General features: G+C 45.2%; 1 protein-coding gene and 1 pseudogene across 27 annotated transcripts in view; one reads left to right on the forward strand and one right to left on the reverse strand.

Annotated features, from left to right (window-relative positions):
- Positions 1–2,268, reverse strand: part of LOC118912359 (neuroepithelial cell-transforming gene 1 protein-like) — a 28,094-nt pseudogene extending 25,826 nt beyond the window's left edge.
- Positions 1–15,319, forward strand: part of TASOR2 (transcription activation suppressor family member 2) — a 252,793-nt gene that overhangs the window by 86,424 nt on the left and 151,050 nt on the right. The gene's annotated exons all lie outside the window — the stretch shown is intronic.

Below are 15,319 nucleotides of genomic sequence, written 5' to 3' on the forward strand. Positions count from 1 at the left end.
AAACTCCTGTAGCAATGCTACGGTTGTAGGGGTAGGAAAGGCCTGGACTTTATCTATAACTGCTTCTGGTATAACTTTGGTCTCACCCAACCAGATGACCCCCAAGAATCTGACAGACAAAGCAGGTCCCTGAACCTTGGTACTGTTCACAGCCCATCCTTTCTCCTGTAGATATTGTAGCAGTCTAGGTGCTGCACCTTCTAGATCTGAAAGAGAATCGGACGTGCGCAAGACATCATCAATATAATGATACAGCCGTACCGCTGGTGGTTTCTCCCATGTAGCCACGTCCTGGGCTACAAGTCTGTGACAGATGGTAGGGCTGTGGAGGTGTCCCTGTGGAAGGATGGTGAAAGTCCATTGCCATCCTTCCCATGTGAAGGCAAACTGTTCCTGACTTTCCTGCTCAATGTCAATGGAAAAGAAGGCATTAGCAAGATCTACCACATAATGGGATGTTCCTAGTTCATGGCTGAGGGTATCCATCAGGACTGCCATAGAGGGGACAGCAGCATGCATAGGGGGTATGACTTTATTCAGTTCTCTGTAATCCACAGTCACATGCCAGGAGCCATCTGGCTTTTTTACAGGCCACACTGGGGAATTGAAAGGACTATGAGTGGGCTTTATAATACCCACCTTTTCCAGCTCCTGGAGAGTTTCTCTGACCTCTTTATGTCCTCCAGGCAGTTTGTATTTGGTATTGGTTACCTGCCAAGGCACATGCAAAGCTATAGGCAGGTGCCTGCCATGTCCCCTCAGAACTGCCTTCCCCACACGTCCTCTCAGTCTAAACTCAACTGCAGTGGTCTGCAACCATAGACCCTGCAGAATATCAATCCCCAAAATATACTCAGGGATAGGAGATATATATCCAGTACACTCTTTTGGGAGTAAGACATCCTATTCCCAAAGGGATTTGGGCTTGTTTCACTCTGATAGCCTTATCCCCATATCCATCTAGGAGAGTGGGGGTACTGGGGAAACTGCTCAGGGTTACCATGGATCAGTGAACATTCAGCCCCTGTGTCTGCCAGAGCTGGGATACATTGTATGTTCACTTCACTGGAGACCAATGGATAGCTATTCCAACATGTAGCCTCCTGTTCCCCCCTGGTCCCTCAGGGCAGATACCTTGACCTTTCCCTCAGTCAAACCATGTTCCCCAATCATCTTCCTATGTGGGCTTGAGTGAGGTTGGCTCGCTCTCCAGCAGGAAGTCTTGCAAACACACAGGTCGGACCTGTGGCTCTGGCTCTGACCTCTGCCTCTTTGGTCTTAATGGCTGGAACTGCTGCTCTGGTTTCAGCTGTTGCCATAGCTCCAGTAAGATCTAATTTGACTTCCCATCTAAATCCCTTCAATCTGCTCCTGCCAGTATTAAATCAACCCAATCTGGGTCCTCGTAACCTTCATGGGATCCTTTAAGTTCTTCCTGGGAGTAGAAGACCTATTTCCATGTTCTCATTGCTTCAACCTCTCCTAAGTCTGCTACTGTACATGTTACCTTGCTTATGGGCTGCCCTAATTGAGGGGAAAGAATGACCACTAGAGACCCAAAGAGGGATGTGGGTGGCGTTTGTAGTACAATGTTTCTCAACTCGGTAGTTAAAATCTCTTCATCTGCGCCATAATTCTCTGGATTATACATGGCATTTCTTATGCCTAGGTCTCATAACTCCTGTTGGAGCTCAGCATATGTCTGCCATCTAACAGGAGAGGATGGCAGATCACCCTGATTGGGCCACACAGCACAAAGTGCAGCCATAAGCCAATCGAAGAGGAAGTAATTCCTTTGGGTCTGATGTCCATTTTGTAATTGTTGCCTGCTTTCCCATCTCTGATCCGAACCGAACAATTCCATCCACCCCTAAGTCCCACAGACGCAGGAGCCAAGCTGATATTGACTCTGAGGCCTTCTGCCTAAACCGGGAGCCCAAATCCACCAGCTCAGCCTGAGTATAGGGGTGGACCATAGAGTGCTCCATGACCTGGGGAGGGGACTACTCCTCTTCTAGGGGAACTTTCACCTGCTGGGTCTTTATTTTCTTTACAGCCCCTGGGTGTGCTTTCAATACAGGAGGGGTCAGTGCCTCTGGCACCACCCCTTCATCCTTCCCCAGCTCCTCCATTTCCGGGGCTGATGGCACCTTTCTCTCCCCTCCCCCAAGTGCCTCCTCTGCCACAACCTTTACCTTTTCTACCGTGCCTCACAGCAATGCTAGCTCAGTCTTCAGCAGCTCTTACCTTCACCTTAGTTCTCCGCATGTGGCGTTCTCATGTCTCCTCCTGTGCTTCCCTGAGACAATCCACTGTCTGCCCCCTCCTACGGGCAGCCCGCTGAAGCACCCCTCCCATAAGGGCAGCCTTTCTTTCTCCTTAGTAATCAATGAACACTGTGGACTTCGCCACTTCTCTTGTCAAAGGCTTTCAGCCCCTGGCAAGTTCGCTGTGTGGGCCAGTTGGGGTTCCTATGGCCAGGATTCTCAGGGAACTTAAACCACCTGATGATGTTACTGGCCTGTTGCTAGACTACCTACCGACCTTGCCCCTCTTTCTCACTTGGATGACACCACCAATACCAGAGAGGTTTGAATTCTGAGGCATCTGCAGAGCACCTTTGGGTGTGGCTTGCTCACCCAGGTGCCCTAGGGCCGGAGTTTCTCAATCTCTAGAAAACAGCACAGTATCAGGCACATAGCAGACTTTCAACAAATAATTGTAAATGGATGGATGAATGAAATACACATTGAAAGAAATACTTGGCTGTTCATTCTCCAGAAGCCATCACTATGGCTTTGTTTTTGCTGTAAAAGAGCCCTGATCACAATAAAGCTTTAACTCCACAGGAGGGAGCTGTCCTCTCTTCCCAGTAGCGCCCTCCCTTCCAGCAGGCTGCTGGTGAGAGGTGAGGCTGTGGATGGGGTCAGATGCCACATGCCCTTCCTTTGCCTGTGGACTGTCCTGCGTTCTGGGTTAAAGAAGTCTGGGTTAGCTCTGTGGAGTCCTGGATGCCCCACAGCTTTGAAACTGAGAGCTTGCTTGTTGCAAAACCTCTTTGCCTGTTTTGTTCCGTTAGTGGAAACCTCTGTTTGGGAACAGACTAACATTTCTTCTTTTTCTTAAATGATTTTGACACTTTTAAAGAGTACCTTATAGAATGTTCTTTCTCAGTGCATCATATAGTGTTGGTGTCTCATTACTGGCAGTGCTATCTTTAATCATTTGGTTAAGCTGGTGCCTGTCAGGCTTTCCACTCTAACGTTACTTTTGTAATTTATATCTATATGTGGAGAACAAAATATTCTGTTTTCTAATATACTTTAACCAACTAATTTTGTCATCTGTTGATGTTCTTGCATGTAACAATTATTACTGTGGTGCTTGCCAAATGGTATTTTTTGCCCCATCATTCCTTCCACATTTTCCATTCAAATTCAGTAGCTGGAGCTTTCTTTTCTTCCCCAATTACTTATTTATTTGTTAAAGTATTCATTTATATCAACATGGACTTGTGGAAATTTATCATACTCTATTCTATATTATCTATCTTATTCTATGCTCATTATTTTTGTTACTCAAACTTTCCCAGGTTTGGCCAGTGAAGGTATTTTTAAGTTGGGGCCTCTGTCTTTGGCCATGTCCCCATCCTGTAGTTGTTCTAACCTTGTCTAGAATGAGCCTATTCTCTAGGGAGTGCTGATAGCTTTTACTGGAGAATGATATGTAAAAACCAGAGTCGGCACTAGGCATGCTTATTGCTGTTAGGGTCCATTTCTTCTAGACCCTCTCAACAGACAGAATAAACACACATATGTATGAACACACATATGTACATATGTCAATATCCTATAGTTGTTTTAAAAATAGAGTCAAATTTTAGATTAAGATTGACGTTTACTAAAATCTGATTAGAAGAGGAAGAAATGGAGAATCACAATACAACAGTGGTTCAGCTCCTTAGCCTTCTCAATTCTAAGAAGTTATAAATATTCTTTTATATACCTTTACGTGGAACAAATGTGCAGAAATAGATCAGTAACTTGAGCAAGATGTCAAGGGTTTCTCCTTGCCATTTTTCTTCATAGTTTCTACTCATAGTATGTACATAGGTTCAAATTTCCTTCCCATAAAATACTTATTCATTATGAAGGCAAATAGTAAAACTTTATAGAAGAGAAGCCTGGCAGATACCTTCTTTATCAAATGATCAAAGAGAGCATCACCAGTAATAGGACAAGTCAAAATCATGCACACCCGATAGGATACAGTAAGAAGCACAAAGTGTCTCTCCTGTGATATTCCTACCAAAGATGCATGACCTGAATCTAACCAGGAGGAAACAGACAAAACCCAACTGAGGCAAAGTCTACAATATAACTGATCCACACTGCTCAAAAGAATCAAGGTCACAAAGGAAAGACTGAGAAATTGTTCTGGATTGAAGGAGACTAACGAGAAATAACTAAATGCAACACATGATTCTGAACTGGATCCTTTCGCTATAAATGACTTTATTAAGGAAACTGGAAAAACTTGACTGGTGTCTGAGAACAAGACAGTAGTCATGTATGCGTATTAATCTTCTGAGTTTGATGTTGTATTGTGGTTGTGTGAGGGAATCTCCTTGTTGGTAGGAAATACACACTACAGCATTCAGATATCATGGAATTGTGTCCATAGCTTGCTTCCAAAGGTGGAGGGGGAAAAATCTTTCTGCTGTATCTGCAACTTTTCTATAAGTTTGGATTTGTTTTAAAATAAAAAAAAAAACTAATTGATTAATTAATTAACCAAGGGAGAAAAATTGTGAGAGAAAAGATTTTTGAAAAATTTAGAGGTTTAGTCCAGGAAATTCAACATCTGAATACTATGAGCTCCAAAAAGACAAAAGAGAGTAAACAGAAGGAGACAAAATTATTAAAGAAGTGTAATAGAAGAAAATGTCTCAGGCATTTTTCCCACAGGATGCAATTTCTCAGATTAAAGGCCCTACCAGGCATTCAGTGCAGTAAATGGAAAAGACCAAGAAATATCATCATGAAATTTTAGGACACTGGAGATAAAAGAAGATACAAAGAACTTGTGGGGGGATAAAAAAGTCACATACTCTTTCTAAGGCAATTGTTGACTGAAGAGCGGCTCATTTCTCTTTACCAAGCCTCAAATGAATAAAATTTTTTTTTTATAAAGCAGAGACTGAAATGTTCAGAACTAGAAAACACACACATTAGTCAAAAGGGTTTTCTTTCCCCAACAAAATCAGGCCATTTTCTACTCAGGATAATGTTAAATTGTAATCAGAAAATACTCAAATTAGCCTCTCAGTCCTTTTCTTTAATGAGATTGCTTCTTGAATGGTGTCAAAAGTCAGAGCAGAGACTTGAGACCCACCTGCCACTTGTCCTGGGAAGGCTGAGGGACAGAGGAGAAGGATAAGGCTTTCCTTATAGCCTTGGGTATTCTTGTAGAGCCCAAGGAAAAGGTATGTGGACACCAGCTGCTCACTTCTGCTCTCCTGGAGGTGAACTGCCTCTTTCATTTACTTCCAAAGATGTTTAACAAGGATGTCATCCAATTACAACTTTTCCTTTGTAATGTGGGGCTCCAAGAGGTGGGTGACTTCTATTTCCTGACAGCAATTCTACAATGTACCCATCATACCAAAGTTCTTATGATATAATGTAAAGTGTGGAGAATGAACCCCCACTCCCCAACCTCTCACATCCCAGTTTGGTTCTAGCCCTAATTTATTAGGACTTCCCCTGGGAATGGAGCACCAGAAGGCTTGCTGTCCTATAGTCTCTTAGAATCAGTTCTCCAAATCCTTACATTCTCAGATAAAAGAAGCTAGTGAGAGTCTCTATCACACACATAAAGGGAGAGAATTAGGAAGTGTCACACTCTCCAGCAAAGTCACTTGTTTCTCTGCGGGAAGACTAAGGTCAGCCCCATGGCAAAAGGAGCATTTATTTATTAAGACTATTATTTGAAAGAAAGAGAGCAGGAGATGATTCTGAAGCACCAGCTCCCCAACAACACTAGGGAATACTAAGGGCTCTCAGGAGCACAAGGGACACCTCCAAAGACTGCACACCCCTGTCCCTAGGAAGGACTTTGGAGGGCAGCCAACAGAGGCCCCTCTGGGCGGATAACCCCAGGCCCGCAGTGCTGGAGTGCCCTTCTTCTGGGCAGAGCAGCCTAATGAAATGCACTGGATTCCAGTCAACACTTTTTCTCCCTCAACCCCCAAAGCACAAAATGCCCCATAGACGTGGTAGCCCTGGGCATTTGGTCTTCAACTGGTGGGCTGGGCTGGAAGTAGGTCAAGTGGTCCTGATGCTTTAAATTCTGACTGCCTTGTGGACAAGAAGAGACATAGAGGGACATGCCCACAGGAAAAGAGGGCCTTGAACAACTGTCCCAACCTGTCCCTTCACACTTTCTGCTCACCCTCTGCTCACCTTTCCTCCCTGCTTGCAGCACATGAGCAGGGGCCAAGTAAGAGGCTGCCCCAGGCCCATCTCAGCATAGCTTTTGGAAAGAAAGTCAAATGGACTTTCTCTTATATTAATCCAGTGAAGAAGAGGAAGATGAAGCAAGAAGGGAACCCAAAATTGTGACTAAGGAAGATCGCAAAGGGAAACAAGCATTTTTAACTCACGTCCTTCTCCTCCCCCAAGTCCTACTCTCTCTTTAAGCCCAATCAGTGGTCCTCCAATCAGTCAAACCTGAGGCTTGGAGCTGGCAGTGGGGCCTTTGCCTTCCCTAGAGACTGAAAATTGACTCAGCCATCGAGAGCTGAGCTTTGCATTACTGGCTTCAGGAGAACTTGGATGGTACCAAGTAGAACAGACAAGCCAACCAGGGACTGTGCCAGGGAAGATAAAAACTTGGGGTCCCAGCAATTCCACTGCCTGAGAATTGTCAAAGGTGGTTTCTGTTATCAATCTACTTGCTATACTCCTTGAATGTCCTTCTTAAGGTTAGTGTGGCCTAGGGAAGCACAGTTACAACGTTAAAGTCTCCTGCCACATCAGCCCCATGTGCAACTGGATGGAAACCCTTTGAGCCACAGCCCCAGGTGCTCCCCAGTGCAATGACAAGGGCAGAGTTTCGGCAAAAATTTTTCACTCCCTTTAGACAGCTCCAGGGTCTTCATCTCATTAATGTGAAGCAAAGGAACATGCATCCAAGTTACCTGTATACCTGGAGAATTTAAACTCAGCATTCACAATGCCTCTGCTCTTCTGCCCTCAAGCAACCAGCATCATTGAAAGGAAAACTTTCCCAATTCTAGTAAAAGATGTTTTAAGTTTCCAACCATCCTCAATTGTTCTTACTGCTCTCCTTTTCGCCCTCTGACCTGACTGAGAACAACCTTAAGGCCCTGACCCTACACAACCCATCAGCCATCAGGGATGTATTAAATTTTGTCTTGACCTAATTCTACTTCGGACATGAGAGCATGTTGGCAGCTTAGGAACTTCTGAGTCACCTATCAGGAGTCTCAAAGTTAGATTCCCATTGTAGAGAAATTATTCCTTCCTTAGTTATGATAAAACTCTTCTAATTGGGCGAATGTCTAATTAGGTGCTAATTAGAGTGAATTCTCACTTTCTAAACATAGGAACCAATCAGATCTCCTTCCTTCCCTGTGTCTACAATTTATGGAGCCAGACTGCCTGTTCAGATCTTGACTCTGCTACTCATTAACTGTCACCTTGGGCAAGCCTGTCTATGCCTCAGTTTCCACTCTATTAGGTGGAAATAATGTTTTATAACTCATGGGGTTATTGTGAAGAGTAAATAAGTTAATATTTGTAAAACACTTGCACAGTATGTAGCACCAATAAGTACTCAATAAATAATACTATTTATTGTTATTACAGAATGTTGGCCTAATTTGGTAAAAAGTCTTCATCTCAAAGTGCTGTGAGGGTGCTTGTATCATCCTTAAAAGAAACATTTTTTAAATCACATTATCCACCATACTAAAACTAGCTTGCTTTTCAATATAGATATTTGTGAAAAAAGTTATTTCAATAAACCACTGCCCTCATAGTTATTGGTCTTTCTGAGCCCATTATAGCTTCTTGAAGTAACAGTAACATTTGGAAATAAAGACATTTTTTCCTTCCTTTGGTCCTTCTCCTCCACTCTGTCCCCTCCCTGACACCTCTATCTGCGTTCAGCCTCCAAGGTAACAAGCTGAGTCTGACCTGGCCAAGGAGGATGGCAGGAAGGCCCTCAGGTGTGGGAGAGTCACATGGGGCCTCAGTCCTGCCTGTCAGTGCATCCTCCCCAGGATGCCAAGTCCAAACCTGTCTGTGCTCCCATCAGTGCTTCTGGATGTTTGAAAAGAGATATTTGGCCTCAAAGGAGCTTCGAAGTATAAAGCTCTTGGTGGCCTCAGCTTCCAGGGATTTGGGAGCACGTGGTGAGCCCCTAAGTTGGGCCTTATTCTCAACTTCAGACCCAGCCTTAGCACTAGTTCCAGACAGAGCTGGCTTCCCTGTCCTGCCAAATCAGGAATAAGTGAGATAAAGAAAAAGGTTCTTTAGGAAAACTAACCTGGTATTTCTGTGTGAGGTGGACTGAAAAAGAGTGTATATGAAGACAGGGAGATGGTCCAAAAGGAAGAGAAACCGGCCTGGAGCAGGTGTGCCAATAGGGAAAATGAAAAGGAAAGGATAGATGTGCCTCAGTCCGTTCGGGCTGCTATAAAAAAATACCACAGACTGGGAGGCTTATAAACAACAAATATTTATTACTCACAATTCTGGAAGCTGGAAGTCTGACATCAGAGTGCCAACATGGCCAGGTTCTAGTGAGGGCCCTCTTCTAGGTCACAGATTTCTTGTATTCTCACAAGGGGGGAGGGGATAAGAAGCTTTGGGGCATCTCTTTCATGAAAGCAGTAGTCTCATTCGTGAGGACCCCACTCTCATGCACTAATCACCTTCCAAAGGCCCCACCTACTAATACCATCACCTTCGGAGGTTAGGATTTTGTGGGAACACAAACATTCAGGTAGTAGCAAGATTAGAACATTGTCTCAAGGAAAAGCAACTTGAAACACTGACTGGCCAACTGAATATAAGGCAGGGACTTTAAGGAAAAGCTAAGAAACTCTAAGGTTTTAAATCTGAGTGGTTACAAAAATCTGTAACTAGGTGGAGAGCCTGCCTAGTGCTGTGGGAGTTAAATGATAAACTGCTGAGTTTGATGATAACCTCCTATAAAGATCCGGTGAGCCATAAACGTCGGGGAAAGAAGCGGTCAGGGCTGCGGATCCAGATTTTGGAGTAACTGACATCCACTGTGAAGTTGTGAGAATGGGTATGTTATTTTCTCTGAGGGAAAGAACATAGAAGGAAAAGAATAAGAAAGTGCTATCCAACTCTGAAGGCACCTCTGTCAGGGCAGAAGGAGGGACAGAGACTACAAGGAGATGGACAGGGAAAAGTCCAAGAAGGAAGAAGTACTAGGGGTTTTCCAGAGAAAAAGAACCAATAGGATGTATACCTGCATATAGAGGGATTTATTTGAAGGAATTGGCCCGTCCAAATTCTGGCAAATCCAAAATCTGCAGGGTAGCAGGCAGGTGAGAGCCCCAGGGAAGAGCCAGTGCTGCCCTCGGACTTCAAGGCCGCCTGCCGGCAGGATTCCTTCCTGCTCAGGGGACCTCAGGTTCTGTTCTGTTAGGGCCTTCAACTAGTTTGGATGAGGCCCACCTACATTATTATGGAAGGCAGTCTACTATACTCAAAGTCCAGCAATTTAAATGTTAATCTAATTTAAAAATCATCCTTATCGAAAATGTTTGACCAAATATCTGGGCACTGTGGCCCAGCAAAGTGGACCCATAAAAATCAATGATCACAGAAGATAAAGACATATCTTCAAGGAGACCAAGCATAGGGTTTTCAAGATAGATTATGATAATCAAACATTAGTATCATCTGAGAGGCCAAGGATTATGAAGGAAAAGTCCTCTGTTTTTTCATCTGGGGATCACAGCCAACCACCTTTTTTCTGTTACTAAGTGTAAGGTAGTATTAAGAGCATAAACTTCAGGTTAAAAAAATTCTGCGAGCACATTCTGACTCAGCCATTACTTGCTGTGACTTTGCACAAATCAGCTCCCTCTCTGGGTCTCAATTTTTCCATTTCTAAAATAGGAATATTGTATCTGTTTCTTAAAATTATCTTGAGCACTAAATGAAATGATGGTTTTGAGTGTCTAGTACATACTAAATGCTTATAGTGCCTCAGATTCTTTCATCAGATTAAATTGATTAGGTTATTGGTGGACTAATATTGTCATCATCTTGATCATTACCTTCATCTATCCTATATTCTGAGGATACAATTTAGAGTAGAAGGATTAAAGAGGGGATGGATTAAAGACAAAAGGAAACATTAGAGAGGGAAAGAAGAGTAAGGAAAAATGTGTGCCTGCACTGGATTGCAGACCCAGCATTCTATGCTCCAACCTAGTCCTAAGACTTGGATGCTTTTGATTCATTCCCTCCCCTTTACAAGCAAGGAAATATTTGAAATATTAATGCACTGACTTCTCCTAACCCTTAGCTCAGTAACAGAATTAGAACTAGAGAGCAGATCTTTTTCTTCTATTTTGTTCTTTTGTCATCAGATCAACACATTCCCAACTCCCATGACTTAGCCTTTGATGTTGCATTTCTAGAAAACTTCCAATGAGAAAGAGGGTCATAGTGGACCTCACCACTCCTCTCAACCAGTGGTGTTGAGGCAGATGAGGAGGGAGCAGATGCGGCACTCACACCACACAAAGCAGGCATGGATTCTGACTCTTACATTTTACTCAGGGTTCTCTGACAGTCAAAAACACCTAACATTTCATCTTTCAGTCCAGTGGAACAGAGGTTAATGACTTGTCCAAAGAAATAAAACAAAAGACTCAAATCTAATTAAAAAGATCTCAGAAACAAGTCAGGCATAAAGAGTGTTCCAGAAACTCTACAACTGAATTTTTTTCATTGATAAATGATCCTGCCATCATTGTAGATAAGGTAACATATCTAGTTCCTATAATTCTATCCCTTAACTGAAGCCTGTAGGAGATGCACTGATGGAAAGAAAGATCAATGGGACTGAAAGGAACATATTCCACTTCATCCCTCTCTCCAAATTCCATTTTTACCAGGTATTCTGAAGTGTCATTTTCCACCCCTGCCTGAGGCCAATTCTCATTTATACAACCCTAATGAAGAACATGAAGACAACTGATTGACCAAGCACCTAACCTAGTAAAGACCTCAATCATTGCCCCCAAACAAACCTTTTCGCCTTGGGAATTTTATCCTACAGTCTACATTCCAAAGAGAAAGAAATAAACTGGAAAATGAGCATAAAGACAAGAGGTAGAAAGATGATTGAAAGGCCCAGTAAGTTCACAAACAAGAGAATCTGCTTCCATATTATAAAGTGTCAAGCACACTTGCTTTATGCTTAAATCAGACTTGGTTTGCCTCTTCTAAGCAAGCATCAGCATCCAAATCATTCCCTTGGTAGTGTATCTGTGGCCTGTTATGTGACACACAATGTCACACATTGCCAGGATGAAGGAAAGACATGATCCTTGAACCAGTATTACTCTCTGTGTAGTCTTGGACAAGTTATTTAATCTCTGTTTGACTCAGCTTTCTCATCTGTAAAATGGGCACAGTAACAGACTCTACCTCAAAGGTTGTGAGGAGAATTGAGTTACGTATGATGTAGTTATGTGCTGTTGTAGAGATATCGTCAAAAGAACATAGGATAACAGAATAATTCCACTAGGACCATAACAAAGGAAATGATATTGGGGCTGGACCTTAAAAGAATTGAGTAAGGGTTTAAGAAGAATGGAAAAGGGTTGGAAAAGCCATCTTAGAGAGGCCAGTATCATAATGGCACAGAGGTGAAAATACACAGAAGCCACTGGCTGGTGAGAAGCTGGAATGTAAGAAAACTGGGAGTAGGGTGACTGCTAGAGCCTCAGACCTTGTCTTCCAGGCTCTGCTGGGCCTGTGCACGAGGGAGAAGGCTGTGAAGATGATCTAAGGGGCCCTTGCTACACAGAGAAGCCATCTTTGACTGGGCACAGGAAGAGTGGTCCTGGAAGAGGAGGAGGGAGTGGCTCCCACCTGCTGCCATCAATTCCCTCAGCGTCCCTTCCCACTACTGCCCCACAGGAGGGGCAGGAAGGATGGAAGTGATGTTCGGCCTGGGGAGGAATGTTCTTCCAGTTACATTCAAACAGTGGTAATTCTCGACAAGTTTCTGAGTGGAGCCTTCTGTTCCAGAATTTTCTGTCTGAGCACTGCATTCATAAGCCCCTACCCACAGGCTTCCCTTTGCTCCTCACTCTCCAGAGCCCCTCAGCACTCTGAGGAAGGGGCAGCCCAGGTGAGGAAATCTAGGAAGACTATGGGGGTATAGGGGTGAACTCACTAGCCACAGCATCTGTCCTCTGATGGAGAGACCAGACTGTCAGGGGACAGAGAGAGGCAGCAAGCAGGGGGAAAGACAGAGGCAGACACAGAGAGGGAAGAGGAGACATGGAGGGAGACAGAGAGTCAAAAACACAGAGGGGGAGAGAGTCTGAGTGCATTGAAAAACCTTTTGTGCTCCACTCACAGAGCCCCAACGTGGATGGGGATGTGGAGGTGGAAGCGAACTGGTTCTCTCCACACCATCATTCTCAAGGGGTCCCTGTGGAATTTGTGCTCCTGTCTCATGACCTGAGGCTCTGCTGGATTGGAGGCCCTAGGTCCCAGGGTAGGGACATAGCTGCAGTTCTACAAGAAGCTACAATTGCCATCTATTCATTTCAGGCTTCTCATGCCAGTGAATGAGAAGGCAAGGAAAGGAGTTAGGATGTTGGTAGGAGTAACTGACCCTGATGACCACAAGGAGAGGGGCTTCTACTCTACAGTGAGAGGCAGGAGTACATCTGGAACTCAGGGGATGCCCTGGGGTGTCTCTCAGGGCTTCCTGCACCCAGTGGCTGTAAAAGGGCCATTTGTACAACCATCGCCTAGAAAGGCTCAGAGCTCTTGGAGAAGTTTGGGAACTAGCAGCCTTGACTCACCAAAGTGTTTGCTGAGGTGAGGGAAACGGAGAAGGTGTGGTTGAAGAAGTGGATAATGAATCTCAGTCCAAGCCTTGGGACCAGTTATAAGATCACAAACCAGTGGCATGTTCCACTAAGCTTTTTTCTGTCCTAAGTCTTTTGTAGAACTGGCGGTCAGCGAACACCTTGAAGTCTCTGTGACAAGCTGAACTGAATGGAGACATCACTAGCTCTGCGCTGTGCAAAGAAGGACCCTGCCTCCTGCTGTTGCCATATTAACCAGCTTTGCACAAGCATAAACCGAGAGCACCGGGCCTAAGTGGCACCATGCCTCAGGGTTTCCTGGACACAACAGCAGGGATCCCAGCCGAGATATGCAAAGAAGTTGACACCCCATGGGGCAACCCTGAATGCACTCACTGGGTGTTCCTCCCTTCTGTCATTTAGCAAACAAATCTGGGACCATTTTGCATGACTCCTCAGAGCATCCTGGTGGGGTTGAGCGGTCTGCAGGAGTGACTAATTCAAGAACACCACCAATAGGGGTCTCCTACCTTCCTGTCACATGCTTTCCATGTGACAGGAAAGTCAGTTCCCAAAATCAGCTGCCCACACTCAAGCTCTTAGCTCAGCTCTTTTCTGAGGGAGGGAAACCCAGGTTAAGACATAGCTTTGTTGGAAGGAAAGGGGGAGATAGAGAAGAGAGCCACAGTGGGGAATAAGAGGCCAACAGAACCAGCAAATATCACAATTAAGAAAGCTCAGAGAAGAGGAGAGATGCTCCATGTTCCCAGACCGATCAAATTCCAGGTCAGCTTCTGGGTCAGAGAGGCAGTATTAAGTTTGAAGTGGGAATAAGAGGCCAGTGCGGGATGTGGCTGAGGAAGGAAACCTGCGCAGAGAGCATGTAACCATCCAAACTTCTCACCCCCCCTGCCGTGACCCTGCCCAGATGCTACAACCACATCTCAGGGCATCTCTGGGGCAGAGAGGACCGTGTCGGGGGGAGCTGAGGCCCCTTCAGAACAAGGCATCCTCTAGAGGAGGCAGACTGGAGGGCCAGGGCATAGTTGTGGGTGGGCTGAGCCACCTCCTTCAGGGAGAACTGACCGCCAAGCTTGGGAGACTGGGCCAGCTTCCAGGGCCAGGAGCAGAGTCATAAACAGGAGACTAAGTCAGGGCTTCTGCACCAGGCAGAAACAGGAGTAGACCAGGAACAGGAAGGACACACCTGTGCACAGGCAGGGACCACCGCCCCTCACTGTGGCTCTCCTGTGCCTGTGGTGGTCTACCTCAAGGGTATGGAGAGGGTGATCCAGGGTCAGTGACACAGGAAAGAGCAGTTACTCCTGACAGTGTGTTAAGAACTGTAAGAGCTCAGAGCACTACTCCAAAGATGTTTATACTTTAGGGCAGTATCTCTTGAAGATTTTTTTTTCCAATCACTATTGAGCACCTACCATGTGCTGCTTGCTACTTTAAGCACAACAGTGAACAGAATCCCTGCCTTAATGGAGCACATAGTCTTACCAGGAAACACAATGTCTTACTGTAAAAAAATGACTGAGAGAATTCCTAGCAGAGGCAGGATGTGGGGTGCATTCCTGGTGCCCCTCAAATCACACCCCATCAATCACTGTTTAGCTACAGGTAAAACTGACTATCTTTCAGCCCTATAAATAGAAAAGACCTGCAGTTAAGTTAACATCTCTGAATTACCACAGTGAAGAGCGAAGTGTCTCAGCAACAGCACAAGGCACAGGGTGGGGTCTAAGAAATGATGAGGTGAGAGTAGGGAAGATGGATGGAGGCCGAGGCTGCCAAGGCTGGGAGTGCTGACCACCCATGAACTAACAAGAGCAGGTGTTCGGAATCCGAGGACCCGCTGGGGAAGCCTGTGCCTACCCCTTCCCCGTGGACGGAGGGGAGCTCCCTCGTCACAGGTGGGCCGGGAGTCACAGACAACAACACCATGGGGAGTGTCACTCATCTGTTTCACTTTCTTTCTCTGCACCATGGGTCCCACCCATGGCAGCCTTGGGTGGCAGGGGATGAGGAGAAATAGATGCAGCATCAGGGTCCCTCTGAGGCACCAAACCCAATTCCTCTGGAAGGGTCCATCGCACCTTCCTTGGGCCTGCTCAGCTCTGGCATGGATACAGCCCTGCAGATTTAGCCTCGTCGCTGCTAAGTCATGCAGTGCACAGGCTTTGGGAG

The sequence above is a fragment of the Manis pentadactyla genome, chromosome 3 (genome assembly GCF_030020395.1).
Source record: "Manis pentadactyla isolate mManPen7 chromosome 3, mManPen7.hap1, whole genome shotgun sequence".
NCBI classification, from domain to species: Eukaryota; Metazoa; Chordata; class Mammalia; order Pholidota; family Manidae; genus Manis; species Manis pentadactyla.